At 37.5% G+C, this 15,895-nt stretch overlaps 1 pseudogene; it reads left to right on the top strand.

Moving 5' to 3' along the window:
* The first annotated feature begins 297 nt into the window (after nucleotides 1–297).
* On the top strand, nucleotides 298–10,194 carry LOC117999018 (annotated as a pseudogene).
* Nucleotides 10,195–15,895: the final 5,701 nt, after the last annotated feature.

The raw sequence follows: 15,895 nt of genomic DNA, 5'->3' as shown, positions 1-15,895 counted from the left end.
TTTTGGACCACAGTGCTTTGAAACTTGAACTCAATCACAAGAGGAAATTTGGAAGAACTCAAACACTTGGTGGTTAAAGAGCATCCTACTAAAGAATGAATGGGTCAACCAGAAAATTAAAGAATTTTAAAAAATTCATGGAAACAACTGGAAATGAAAACACAACTGTTCAAAACTTTGGGATACAGCAAAGGCCATCCTAAGAGGGAAGTACAAAGCAATACAAGCCTTTCTCAAGAAACAAGAAAGGTCTTGAAGCAGGGCTTTTTCCCGACGTGCCTCTCTCCTGGTTTCATGGAGTTTCCTCACAGCATGGCCCCCAAATGCCAGTCTTCACTCCCGCCTCAAATGAAGAAACAAAGACTACCTCCTGCCACCAAGTCACAGGAGATGTCGATATCTCAGCACTTGCCTAAGGGAGAAAAAGAACAGCAAGAAACAATTGAACATATTGATGAAGTACAAAATGAAATAGACAGACTTAATGAACAAGCCAGTGAGGAGATTTTGAAAGTAGAACAGAAATATAACAAACTCCGCCAACCATTTTTTTCAGAAAAGGTTGGAATTGATCGCCAAAATCCCCAATTTTTGGGTAACAACATTTGTCAACCATCCACAAGTGTCTGCACTGCTTGGGGAGGAGGATGAAGAGGTGCTGCATTATTTGACAAGAGTTAAAGTGACAGAATTTGAAGATATTAAATCAGGTTACAGAATAGATTTTTATTTTGATGAAAACCCTTACTTTGAAAATAAAGTTCTCTCCAAAGAATTTCATCTGAATGAGAGTGGTGATCCATCTTCAAAGTCCACCAAAATCAAATGGAAATCTGGAAAGGATTTGATGAAACATTCAAGTCAAACACAGAATAAAGCCAGCAGGAAGAGACAACATGAGGAACCAGAGAGCTTCTTCACCCGGTTTACTGACCATTCTGATGCAGGTGCAGATGAGTTAGGAGAGGTCATCAAAGATGATATTTGGCCAAATCCATTATAGTACTACTTGGTTCCTGATATGGATGATGAAGAAGGGGAAGGACAAGAAGATGATGATAATGAAGAAGAAGAAGGATTGGAAGATATCGAAGAAGAAGGAGATGAGGATGAAGGTGAAGAAGATGAAGATGATGATGAGGGGGAAGAAGAAGAGGAGGATGAAGGAGAAGATGCTAATGGAACACTGATGGATTCCAACCTTCCTTTTTTAATTTTCTTCAGTCCCTGGGAGGAAGTTGCAGTCTTTTTTTTTCCCTCCTCTTGTGCTCATTTGCCCTGTTTTTTGAAGTCTTTTTTCTGTCCCTTTATACCATGGCTCTCAACTTATTCTGGGGGGAAACACCTTGAGCAGAACACAGTGGGAAAAGAATCTCTACCCCTTTCTGTTCGAAATTCATTTTTATCCCTTCCTGTCTCAACAAAAACTTTATGGAATCAACACCACCATGCTCTGTGGGAAAAAAGAAAAACCTTCTGCTCCCTTAGCTCTGCTGGAAGCTGGAGGGTGCTAGGCCCCTGTGTAGTAGTGCATAGAATTCTAGCTTTTTTCCTCCTTTCTCTGTATATTGGGCTCAGAGATTACACTGTGTCTCTATGTGAATATGGACAGTTAGCATTTACCAACATGTACCTGTCTACTTTCTCTTGTTTAAAAAAAAGAAAAAAAAACTTTTAAAAAGGGGGTTATAGAAGGTCAGCAAAGGGTGGGTTTGAGATGTTTGGGTGGGTTAAGTGGACATTTTGACAACATGACTTCTCTTTTGGCATGTTTAATTGTGATGTTTAATGGACATCCTTGCAGTTTAAAACTGTCATCACTTTTAAAATAAAACTCTCCTAATGATGACTTGAGCCCTGCCACTCAATGGGAGAATCAGCAGAACCTATAGGATCTTATTTGGAATTGACATTCTCTATTGTAATTCTGTTCCTGTTTATTTTTCAATTTTCTTTTTGTTTCACTGGAAAGGAAAGATGATGCTCAGTTTTAAACGTTAAAAGTGTACAAGTTGCTTTGTTACAATAAAACTAAATGTGTACACACACACAAAGAAACAAGAAAGGTCTCAAATACGCAACATAACCCTACACCTAAAGGAGCTGGAGAAAGAACAGCAAATAAAGCCTAAACCAAGCAGGAGAAGAGAAATAATAAAGATTAGAGCAGAAATCAATGAAATAGAAACCAAAAGAACAGTAGAACAGATCAATGAAACTAGAAGCTGGTTCTATGAAAGAATTAATAAGATCAATAAACCCCTAGCCAGACTTATCAAAAGAAAAGAGAAAGGATGCAAATTAATAAAATCATGAATGAAAGAGGAGAGATCATGACCAACACCAAAGAAATACAAACAATTTAAGGACATATTATGTGTAACTATATGTCAGCAAATTAGCTGGAAGAAATGGATGCATTCCCAGAAATTTTTAAACTACCAAAACTGAAACAAGAAGAAATAAAAAACCTGAACAGACCATAACCAGCAAGGAAATTGAAACAGTAATAAAAAATCTCCCAACAAACAAGAGTCCAGGACCAGATGGCTTCCCAGGAGAATTCCACCAAACATTTAAGAAGAACTAATACCTACTCTTCTGAAACTGTTTCAAAAAATAGAAAGGGAAGGAAAAATTCCAAACTTGTTCTATGATGCCAGCATTATTTTGATTCCAAAACCAGACAAAGACCCCATCAAAAAGGAGAACTACAGACCAATTGCCCTGATGAACATGGATACTAAAATACTCACCAAGATTCTAGCCAATAGGATCCAACAGTACATTAAGAGGATTATTCACCACAACCAAGTGGGATTTAGTCCTGGACTGCAAGGGTGGTTCAACATCTGCAAATCAATCAACAAGACACATCACATTAATAAAAGAAAGAACAAGAACCACATGATTCTCTCAATAGATGCAGAGAAAACATTTGACAAAGTACAGCATCCTTTCTTGATTAAAACTCTTCATGGTATAGGAACAGAGAGTACATACTTCAGTATCATAAAAGCCATATACAAAAAGCCCACAGCAAACATCATTCTCAATGGGGAAAAACTGAGAACCTTCTCCCAAAGGTCAGGAACACAACAGGGATGTCCACTCTTACCACTGTTGTTCAACATAGTACTACAAGTCCTAGCCTCAGCAATCAGGCCACAAAAAGAAATAAAAGGCATCTGAATCGGCAAAGAAGAAGTCAAACTCTCACTCTTTGCAGATGATATGATACTTTATGTGCAAAACCCAAAAGACTGCACCCCAAAAGTGCTAGAACTGATACAGGATTCAGCAAGGTGGCAGGATATAAAATCAATGCATAGAAACCAGTTGCATTTCTATACACTAACAATGAGACAGAAGTAAGAGAAATAAAGGAGTTGATCCCATTTACAATTGCACCCAAAATGGTAAGATACCTAGGAATAAACCTAACCAGAGAGGCAAAGGAACTATACTCTGAAAACTATAGAACATTCATGAAAGAAATTGAGGAAGACACAAAGAAATGGAAAAACGTTCCATGCTCATGGATTGGAAGAATAAATACTGTTAAAATGTCTATGCTACCTAGAGCAATCTACACATTCAATGCAATCCCTATTAAAATACCATCGACATTTTTCAAGAGCTGGAACAAACAATCCTAAAATTTGTATGGAACCAGAAAAGACCCTGAATAGCCAGAGGAATGTTGAAAAAGAAAACCAGGGACTCTTGGGTGGCTCAGTTGGTTAAGTGTCTACCTTCGGCTCAGGTCATGATCCCAGGGTCCTGGGATCGAGCCCCATATAGAGCCCCACATTGGGCTCCTTGCTCAGTGGAGAGCCTGCTTCTCCTTCTCTGCCTGCTGCTCCTCCTCTTTGTGCTCTCTCTGTGTCAAATGAATAAATAAAATCTTTTAAAAAATTAAAAATTAAAAAAAAGAAAATTTAAAAAAAGAAAAAGAAAACCAAAGCTAGTGGCATCACAATGTTGGACTCAAGCTATATTACAAAGCTGTATCATCAACACAATATGGTACTGGCAAAAAAAAAAAAAAAAAAAAAAAACCAGACACATAGATCAATGGAACAGAAATGGACCCTCAACTCTGTGGTCAACTAATCTTCCACAAAGCAGGAAATAATATCCAGTGGAAAAAGGACAGTGTCTTCAACAAATGGTGCTGGGAAAATGTGACAGCCATATGTAGAAGAATGAAACTGGACCATTTCCTTACACCATACACAAAAATAGGCTCAAAATGGATGTAAGACCTAAATGTGAGACAGGTATCCTTCAAAATCCTAGAGGAGATCGCAGGTAGCAACCTCTCCAACCTTGGCCACAGCAACTTCTTGCTAAACACGTCTCCAAAGGCAAAGGAAACAAAAGCAAAAATGAACCATTGGGACTTCATCAAGATAAAAACTTCTGTACAGCAAAGGAAAGAGTCAACATAATTAAAAGGCAACCTACGGAATGGGAGAAGATATGTGCAAATGACATATCAGAAAGGATAGTATCCAAGATCTATAAAGAATGTGGCCCGATGATCTGTATTAAGGAGGGCATGTGCTGCATGGAACACTGGGTGTTATACGAAAACAATGGATCGTGGATCACCACATTAAAAGCTAATGATATATTGTATGGTGACTACATAACATAATCAAATTAAATTTAAAAAAACCTAAAACGTATCAAACTCAACACCCAAAAACAAATAACCCACTCAAGAAATGGGCAGAAGACATGAACAGACATTTCTGCAAAGAAGACATCCAAATGGCCAACAGACACACACACAAAATGTTTCACATCACTTGTCATCAGGAAATACAAATCAAAACCACAATGAGATACCTCCTCACACCAGTCAGAATGGCTACAATTAACAAGTCAGGCAACAACAGATGTTGGTGAGGATGCAGAGAAAGGGGACCCCTCTTACCCTGTTGGTGGGAATGCAAGCTGGTATAGCCACTCTGGAAAACAGGATGGAAGTTCCTCAAGAAGTTAAATATAGAGCTACCCTAGGACCCAGCAATTGCAGTAGTAGGTATTTACCCCAAGGGTACAAATGTAGTGATCTGAAGGGGCACTTGCACCCCAATGTTTATAGCAGCAATGTCCACAATAGCCAAACTATGGAAAGAACTGAGATGTCCATGGACAGATGAATGGATAAAGAAGATGTGGTATATATTTAGAATGGAATATTACTCAGCCGTCAGAAACAATGAATACTTATCATTTACATCAACATGGATGGAACTGGAGGGAATTATGCTAAGCAAAATAAGTCAATCAGAGAAAGGTAATTATCATATGGTTTCACTCATATGTGGAATATAAGAAACAGCACAGAGGATCATAGTGGAAGGGAGGGAAAACTGAATGGAAAGAAATCAGCGAGGGGCGCCTGGGTGGCTCAGTCGTTAAGTGTCTGCCTTCGGCTCAGGTCATGATCCCAGGGTCTTGGGATCGAGCCCCGCATCGGGCTCCCTGCTCTGTGGGAAGCCTGCTTCTCCCTCTCCTATTCCCCCTGCTTGTATTCCCTCTCTCGCTGTGTCTCTCTCTGTCAAATAAATAAATAAAATCTTTAATAAATAAATAAATAAATAAAAAGAAAGAAATCAGTGAGGGAGACAAACCATGAGAGACTCTTACATATAGGAAACAAACTTCAGGTTGCTGGAGGGGAGATGGGGGGGATGGGATAATTGGGTGATGGGCATTAAGGAGAGCATATGATGTGATGAACACTGGGTGTTATATGCAACTGATGAATTATTGAACTCTACTTCTAATGAATTATTGAACTCTGAAACTAATGATGTACTATATGTTCGCTAATTGAATTTAATTTTAAAAAACAAAGGAGAGATAGTGCCTATTCTTCTCCAACTATTCACAAAAACAGAAGAGGAAGGAAAATTTCCAAATTCATTCTATGAGGACAGCATTACTTTGATACCAAAACCAAATAAAGACACCACAAAAAAAAAAGAGAACTACAGGCCAATATCTCTGATGAACATAGATGCAAAAATCCTCAGCAGAATACTAGCAAACAGACATCAACAATACATTAAAAAAAAAAAATTCACCACGATAAAGTGGGATTTATTCCTGGGATTCAAACATGGTTCAATATTCACAAATCAATCAATGTGATACATTACATCAATAAGAGAAAAAAAATCATATAATCATTTCAGTAGAATGGAAAAAGCATTTGACAAAGTACAACATCCATTCATGATACTCAGCCATCAGAAAGGATGAATACGCAACTTTTACATCAACATGGATGGGACTGGAGGAGATTATGCTAAGTGAAATAAGTCAAGCAGAGAAAGTCAATTATCATATGGTTTCACTTATTTGTGGAACATAAGGAATAGCATGGAGGACATTAAGAGAAGGAAGGGAAAAATGAAGGGAGAGAAATCGGAGGGAGAGATAAATCATGAGAGACTATGGACTCTGAGAAACAAACAGGGTTTTAGAAGGGAGTGGGGATGGGGAATTGGTTAGCCCAGTGATGGGTATTAAGGAGGGCACGTACTGCATGGAGCACTGGGTGTTATATGAAAACAATGAATCATGGATCACCACATCAAAAACTAATGATGTATTGTATGGTGACTAACATAACATAATAAAATAAAAAAAAAAGATTTCCAATTAAATATATTTCTAAAAGCCCTCAAAAAGTAGGTTTAGAGATAACATATCTCAACATTATAAAGGCCATCTATGAAAAACCCACACCTAACAGCATACTAAATGGGTAAAAACTGAGAACTTTACCTCTAAGGTCAGGAACAAGACAAGAATGTCCACTCTTACCACTGTTATTTAACTTAGTACTGGAAGTCCTAGTCACAGCACTTGGAGAGAAAAAAGAAATGAAAGGCATCCAAATCAGCAAAAAAGAAGTCAAACTTTCACTATTTACAGACAATATGATACAAAGGAAGACACAAAGACTACCAAAAACTTGCTAGAACTGATACATGAATTCAGTAGAGTTGCAAGACACAAAATCAATGTGCAGAAATCTGTTGTATTTCTATACACTAATAATGAAGCAGCAGAAAGAAAAATTAAGGAATAAATTCCATATACAATTGCACCAAAAAAACAAGATACCTAGGAATAAACCTAACCAAAGAGATCTGTACTCTGAAAACTATAGAACACTGATGAAAGAAATTGAAGATGACACAAAGAAATGGAAAAATTGTCCATGTTCATTGATTGGAAGAATATTGTTAAAATGTCTATACTACCTAAAGCAACTTACCCATTTAATGCAATCCTTATAAAAATACAGAGTATTTTTCACAGAACTAGAACAAAAAATCCTAACATTTGTATGGAACCACAAAAGACCCCAAATAGCAAAAGAAATTTTTAAAAAGAAAAACAAAGCTGGAGGTATCACAATTCCAGACTTCAAGTTATATTACAAAGCTGTAGTGATCAAAAGAGTATGATACTAACACAAAAATGGACACATAGGTCAATGGAACAGAACAAAAAAGCCAGAAATGAACCCACATCTATATGGTCAATTAATCTGCAACAAAGCAGGAAAGAACATGCAATGGGAAAACGTCTCTTCAACAAATGTTGTTGGGAAAAGTGGACAGCAACCTGCCAAAGAATAAAACTGGACCACTTTCTTACACCATAAATAAAAATAAATTTGAAATGGATTAAAGACCTAAATGTGAGACTTAAAACCATAAAAATCCTAGAGGAGAACACAGGCAGTAACCTCTTTGACATCAGTCACAGCAACTTCTTTCTAGACACATCGCAGAGGCAAGGAAACAAAAACAAGAATAAACTATTCATCAAGATAAAAAGCTTCTGCACAGCAAAGGAAATAGTCAACAAAACTAAAGGCAGCTGATGGAATGAAAGAAGACATTTGCAAATGACATATCAGATAAAGAGATAGTATCCAAAATCTATAAAGAACTTATCAAACTCAACACTCAAAAAATGAATAATCCAGTTAAGAAATGGGCAGAAGACATGAATAGACGTATCTCCAGAGAAGACATCTGGATGGCATAAAAAGATGTTCAACATCACTGATAATCAGGGAAATACAAATCAGAACTACAATAAGGTATCATCTCACACCTGTCAGAATAGCTAAAATCAACAACACAAGAAACAACAGGTGATGGAGAGGTTGTGGAGAAAAAGGAAGCCTAGTGCACTGTTGTTGGGAAGGCAAACTGGTGCAGCCACTCTGGAAAACAGTATGGAGGTTCCCCAAAAAGTAAAAATAGAACTACCCTATTTTCCAGCAATTGCACAACTAGTTATTTACCAAAGAATATGAAAATACTAATTTAAGGGGATGTATGCACTCCTATGTTTATTGCAGCATTATTTACAATAGCCAAACCACAGAAGCAGCCTAAGTGTCCATTGACAGATGAATGAATAAATAAATAAATATATATATTATATCACACACAGTGGAATATTATTCAGCTATAAAAGAAATGAAATCTTGCCATTTTCAACAGCATGGATGGAACTAAAGAGTATAATGCTAAGTGAAATAAACCAGTCAGAGAAAGACACATGATTTCACTCATATGTATTTTAAGAAACAAAACAGTGACTAAGGAGGAAAAAAAGACACAAATCAAAAAACAGACTCTTGACTCTAAAGAACAAACAGATGGTTACCAGAGGGGAGGTGGGTGGCTGGATGCGTGAAATAGGTGATGGGGACTAAGAGTACACTCACCTTGATGAACACTGAGTAATATATGGAACTGCTGAATCATTATACTGTACACCTGAAACTAATATAATACTCTATGTTAACTACACTGGAATTAAAATAAATAAAAATAATTTTAAATAAATAATTTAAAAATAAGTCATGTCAACATCATAAATCCCTTTTATGATGCAATAAGAAGGGGACAATAGCCCTTCTGTAACATTCTTGCCAAAACACAAAACTTCTATATAATTATGAGAATATATCAAGCAATCTCAAATCAAGGGACATTATACAAAATAACAAACCAATACTATTAAAATTGTTAAGGTCAGGAAAGACAAGGAAAGACCTAGGAACTGTCACAGATTGTTGGAGACTAAGGAAACATGGTAACTAAATGCAACACTGGATTGGATGCCAGCCCAGGAAAAGGACATTAATGGAAAAGTTGGTAACCTTAGTTAATAGCACTGTATTAATGTTAATTTTTTTGGTTTCAATTATTTACCTGGTTATGTAAGATGTTAACACTAAAGTAAAGTGGCTGAAAAATATACAGGTATTCTTGTACTCTCTTTGCAACTTCTATGTGAGTCTAAAATGTTTTCAAAATAAAGAGTTAAAAAAAAGAAACTGTGTTAACACAAAGAAGTATGTGTCTATTATTACTAGAGTTCCAGAAAAATTTACCCTGAGTTTTAATCTTTTATTGTAAACTAAGCTGCTTTTCCAATTGTTGAAAACCAACCCAGCCTTAATTTGCTCCCTTCCTTAATAAGGACATTTCCTAAGGCCTCCCATTTCCTATGAGGTGGGCATACAGATCTAGGAAGGAAGTTTGGCCTTCAGGAAGCTTTCAATAGTTACCAAGAAATAATGGATAATAGACCCAGCCCTTAAGACAAGGTTTTTTATTAGCTTATCAGTGGTTCTGCAGAATCTATAATCTGTTACTCAAATCACCCTCTACTTCCCTTACTTCTGGAGAAAATAACCAAGAAATCTTACCCAAACCACAAATAATAAAACCCAATTTTGAGAAACAGATTAGTCACTGATATTTTTTTGAAGTGTGTGTGTGTGTGTGTGTGTGTGTGTGTGTGGCATCTCTTCTTTAAGGAGAGTTCCTAAAAAAGGCCAAATATTCTGACCATCTTCACCACTCTCTAGTTTAGATGCTACTCTCATGTACTGCCATGCCACTATTCTTCCTTCACTCTTATTAGATGGTATCATAATTGTCTAGTTCTCTGTGTGAGCAGGCATCATGCCAATCTTGTTTATCATTTTATCCCTAAGCACATAGCAGAATGCAAGAATATAACACATGTTCAACCAAGTATTTGTTGGCAGCCACATGGGGTTCAGGGGAGCGCCAAAACCAAAGTGAAGAAGCTGAGGCCCAGAAAGGTGCTAGCAGCAATAGTGAATGACAGGAAGGCACCCAGTTCAGTCTGTGATTGAGCATCTATAGCTGTGTGAAGAATACGACTGTCTGAAGAAAATGAAAACCTTCTCCAGCATGTGGTGATGTGTAAGTATAACTACATGTCCAGGTGGATGACTGCCAAAATATCTCATAACATACCCAAAAAGTGACATGGAGATTGACATCATCAACATGACCAAATAAGACGTCCTTCACTCATATTCCACCCTAACAACAATAATTTAGCATCCATTGATGGACAAAAGTGCCTTTGTGGGAGCTTTGGAATTCAAGTAGGAAACTGTGACTCCGCAGTTCAGTCCAGACTGAGAAGAAAAATTTTGAGAAGACAGGTCCATACATAGGCAGCTAACTCACCAGCTGTCATCCTGGCTACAGACCTGGAAACAGCTCTGTACCCATGAGAACCTGTCCAAAGCACCATTTGTCTTTGGTTCTGCCACCAGTACCATTTGCCAAGAATCTGGAAGGACATGCACACTCACTTGTGCAGAGTCAGCTCTGCAAACCTCAGTCTTGGCTGTGGAACCTGAAACAGCCCTGGGGCTCAGTTCCAGCCCCTCTCAGCCACAGTCCAGAGTGAGTCTTACCTATCCAGGGACCCATCTAATGACACCTGTCTACACTCTTGGTAATTGGCTCACTGTCTGAGGACCCAACTGTGGACCCTGAAGCAGACCCTCCTCCAGCACCACTCTACTGGAGGCAATCCCATACACCCATGGCCTGGACAGGATGCACACCCACTCAAGCCCCTGGTAACAAGCCCACCAACCACAGTCACCACTCTAGACCTAGTAACAGCCTCATCATCAGCTCCAACCCAGTACAACTGTAATTCCAGAGAATCCCATCAGCCTGGGGAACTGACAAGAGAAGGTCTTTTTACCTGCTAAAGCCAATTGTTTTTTACAGAAACAGAAAAGGCAATGTGTGTGAAACTACATATAGCCAAAGCAATCTTGAGGACAAAGCTGGACGCTTCATACTTCTTGATTCAAACTATATTACAAAGCAATAGTCACCAAAGCAATATACTATTGGCACAAAAACAGACACATAGATCAATGGAATAAAAATGACAGCCCCAAAATAAACCCGTATATATGGTTAATGAATATTTGACACAGGAGCCAAGAATACTCAATGGGAAAAGGATAATCTTTTCAATAAACATTGCTGGGAAAACTGAACATTCACATGCAAAAGAATGAAATTGGATCTCTGTCTTATACCACTCACAAAAATTAACTCCAGATGGATTAAGGACTTCATATCTAAAACCAAGTAACTCCTAGAAAAAAAAAATAAGGGAAAAGCTCCTTGACATTGGTCTTGACAAGGCTTTTTGGATATGACATCAAGAGCATAAACCACAAAAGAAAAATAAACAAATGGGACTACATCAAACTAAAAAGTTTCTGCGCAGCAATAGAAACAACAACAAATGAAAGACAACTTATGGAATGGGAGAAAATATTTGCAAACTATATATGTTAAAGAAGTGATTAATATCCAAAATATATAAGGAACTCATACAACTCAATAGCATACATACACATAATCTAATTAAAACATGGGCAGAGGAACTGGAATAAACATTTTTTCCCATGAAAACTTACCAAAAACCCACAGATACATGAAAAGGTGCTAGGTATCAGTAATCAGTGAAATGCAAATCAAAAACACAATGGAATATTACCTCACACTTGTTAGAATGGCTATCTTCAAAAAGACAAGAGATAAGTATTACAAGGATATGGAGAAAGAGTACCCTTGTGCACTATTAGTGGTAATGTAAATTGGTTCAGCCACTATGGAAAACAGTATGGAGGTCCCTCAAAATATTAAAAATAGAACTACAGTATGATTCAGCAATCCTACTTCTGGGTATATATCTGAAGGAAACAAAATCACTGTCTTGAAAAGACATTTGCACTCCCATATCCACTGCAGCATTGTTCACTAGAGCCAAGACTTGGAAACAACTTAAGTGTCCACCAACAGATGAATGGATGAAAAAGATATTGGTCAAAGGGTACAAACTTCCAGTTGTAAGATGAATAAGTTCTGGGGATCTAATATGCATGATAGTAAATAGTTAACAATAATATATCCTTGAAAGTTGCTAAAGAGATCTTAAACGTTCTCACCACAAAAAGGAAAAAAAGGTATAATTACATGAGGTGAAGGATGTGTTAACTAATCTTATTGTGGTAATCATTTAACAAATCAAATCATCACAGTGTATACCTTAAATTTACATGTTATATGTCAATTATATCTCAACAGCCTGGGGAGAACATTTGTTGACTGCATATGATAATATATGAAGAAATGTATCTATTCTCACTATGGCTCGTGACTAAATACCAACAATTCCTAAATCATTCTTTTCTGTAAGAATCAGATTTAAGTCTGTGTAAAAAAAAACATATCCAAGTGGCACCTGGGTGTCTCAGTCAGTTAAGCATCTGCCTTCAGCTCAGGTCATTATCCCAGAGTCCTGGGATTGAGTCCTGCATCAGGCTTCTTGCTCAGTGGGGAGCCTGCTTCTCCCTATGCCTGCCGCTCCCCCTGCTTGTGCTCTCTCTCTCTCTCTCTGTCTCTCTGACAAATAAATAAAATCTTTAAAAAAAAAAGCATATCCAAGTTTCAATTAGAAAAGTTTCCCTGAAAATTAGATTGTCCCCAGAGTACACAGCCTATTTTCTAGTAGCCTGAGAGATAAACTATACTTTTATTACTTTGCAAAGTATATGAGTAAAGCATTAGCAATTTGGTTGAATTTCATCTGTGAGAATGCTCCAGCTCTGACCCAAGCAATAAAGCATATCAGAACTTTAGTTTGACATTCAGATCACTATTGACATTTTCTTTCTTTACCTTTAGGGTTTCCTAGTCCTCCAAACCCTGAAGAGGGACCTTTGTACTATAACTATAGTTGGAACATTCTTTTGAGTGTCTCAGCAGGCTTCTCTCCTGGAGAGGAATCCATTTGAGACACTTAAAGGAAGCCTCCCACTCAGGTTGAGAGCAGAGATATGCACATGTGTCCAAGGTAGACAACTAATACTTGTGGATGATCCCTAGGTTAGTCTCTAGCCCATCTCATCTTCCTAAGAGTCCTGGTGCATTTTCTTCTATCCTTTCCTTTTATGAGTAGTATCCCTGTAATTAATATTCTAATTAGTCCTCTGAGGCACCAGCTCACGTATTGTTAGCATGTTAGGCTAATAAGTAAAGTGTCTGAGTATAACTATTTTTCAATATTTTCGTTAAAAGAAAGCAGTGCTCCATAACAAACTCAACTGAAAGAAGATAAATGCTTAGTTCATCTTTTGGACTCTCTTTTTTCAGCATATGACACTTTAACATCCCAGATCACTTCATGATTTTCTATAATTGTTAAGGTCTCTTTATCTTGCAGGGAGACTGTCAGACAGCTCTATGGGCACTAATGAGGCCAAGGTCCAGGTGCAAAGCCCAGGCACACCACATAACCTCTCTACCCCATGGGCACAAACTGCACCTGAACTGTTCTAATACTTATGACACCAAATGTGTGTTTTTTTCAAACACTAACCAATTCTCCAACTCTCCAGACACCCATATCCAGAGTTAGTCTCAGACTCCACAGGTTTAAGGGTTCAGTCATATAAGACTGTCCCCACTTCAGATGCTAGCCGCAAGTTCAGGTTGTTACTGTCCCCACTTCAGATGCTAGTCACAAGTCAAAAGTCCAGTTTCTGAATGACTGGCCATAAATTTGGAAGTTCCCACAACCCCCTCCTCAGATCCGATAATTCACTAAAACAACTCACAGAACTCAGGAAAATACTTTACTTGCTATTGCCAGTTTATTATTAAGAATACCACTCAGGAAGAGCCAAATAGAAGAGATGCATAGGGCAAGGCATGGAGGAAGGGGCAAGAAGCTTTCATGTCTCCAGTTTCACTACCATCCCAGCACCTCAGTTTATTCACCAACCCAGAAACTCTCCAAACCCCATCATTTAGCAATTTTTATGGAAGTTTCATTACATAGGCATAATTGGGCAAATCATTGGCCACTGGTAATTAACTCAATCTCCAATCCCTCTCCACTCCACAGAGGTGGGGGATGAGGGATGAGGCTGAAAATTCTAACCCTCTAATAATGCCTTTCATAGTGTTTCTGGCTATCTGAAGCTATTTAGGGGCCCCAGCTATGTCATCTCATTGGCCTGCAAAGGACACTCTTATTGTTCCAGAGATTCCAAGGGTTTTAGGAGCTACGTACCAGGAACTGGAAATAAGGACCAAAGATTTATTTTTTATTATATGATAGTGCCTTAATTCTTACCCCAGTTACACCATCCATGCAAACTCTTGGCCTCAGGTACTGATCTAACAATATAGAGTGGATTAAATTTTAGAAATTCATCATTAAAATTTGAAAAAACATATGAAGGCATGTTACTGAAAGGTTCAGCAGCAGCATCTTTATTTACAAAAATTACTGTAATAGTATAAAAGCAGTCGTAGGATCTGAAAAATAGGGTTCACTACTGGACCTACTAAGTCCCAGGAGCAAATCACTCTGAGCTTTGTTTTTCTTACCTGGTTTGTAAAATGAGAGATAATCCATTTTACCTTATACATTTCCTTTATGTCCCAAATTAGATAATATATATATTGTGCTTGGATAACTGAATAAAGTGTTTTTTGAAAATATTCTGCAACGGATAGGATTTTGTATTTGGTTTCCAGAAAATTGTTCAATTTGACCAAAAAACTAACTCTATTAGAAAGAAACTCTTCTATTTCCTGCTATTTATACCACTCTGATATTGCCATTTTGAAATTTCACCATTAGCCTATTTATTCCACTTCAGTTTTGAAAATAGAGTCACTAGCTAGTTCTACCTAGCTATAAATGTTTTCTGAAAACCACTGTGCTTTGAAGTGCTGAGCAGCAGATTCATGTTATTAAAATTTTATAAACATGATTTTATTTCAGAATGGTATTTTATATATTTATTTGTATAAATATGTATATAAATATAAATTTATATAAACAAGTAACAGGAGATTTGGCTGACCTTTGTTCCTGGTTCCTGAGAGTTACCCTCCAAATCCTTGGAATTTCCTCAGTGATAGGAGTGTCTCTGTTTTTCAAGGTAGGTCCTTCAAACCAAACTTGATAGTTTATACTGATGAGGTAACTTATGGTGGGCCCCTAGATAGTTTATAATAATGAGATGATTCAGGATCGGGGCTGGCCACAATGGAGAGACCAGTCATGTGATTAGATGACTGGGGCTTTGAGCCACATGACACTAGCATGAATTCCAGGAAAGGTAGTAAACTAGAGATTAAGTTCAATCTCCTGGCCAATGATTCAATCAATCATGCCTATGTAATGAAACCCCAATAAATTTTTGACACCAAAGTTCAGGTAAATTTCCCTAATTAACAGTACTCAGTGCAAACTGTTACACATCAATGAGCTGGGAGGGCAATGTGTCCTGACTGCCAAGAAAGTACATGAAAGCTTTTTATTTTAAACCCTCCCAGACTTCTCCCTACATGCTTCTTCTTTTGGGTTTCCTGATTTGTGTCTCATTTTTTTGTTTGGTTTTTGCTATAATAAAACTTTTATAAAAAAATATAGCACTTTCCTGAGTTTTGTGAGTTGTTCT

This window comes from Mirounga leonina, unplaced genomic scaffold (genome assembly GCF_011800145.1).
Source record: "Mirounga leonina isolate KUSES-001 unplaced genomic scaffold, KU_Mleo_1.0 Mir_447, whole genome shotgun sequence".
Classification (NCBI taxonomy): Eukaryota; Metazoa; Chordata; class Mammalia; order Carnivora; family Phocidae; genus Mirounga; species Mirounga leonina.
This window is presented reverse-complemented; position numbering and strand designations above follow the sequence as displayed.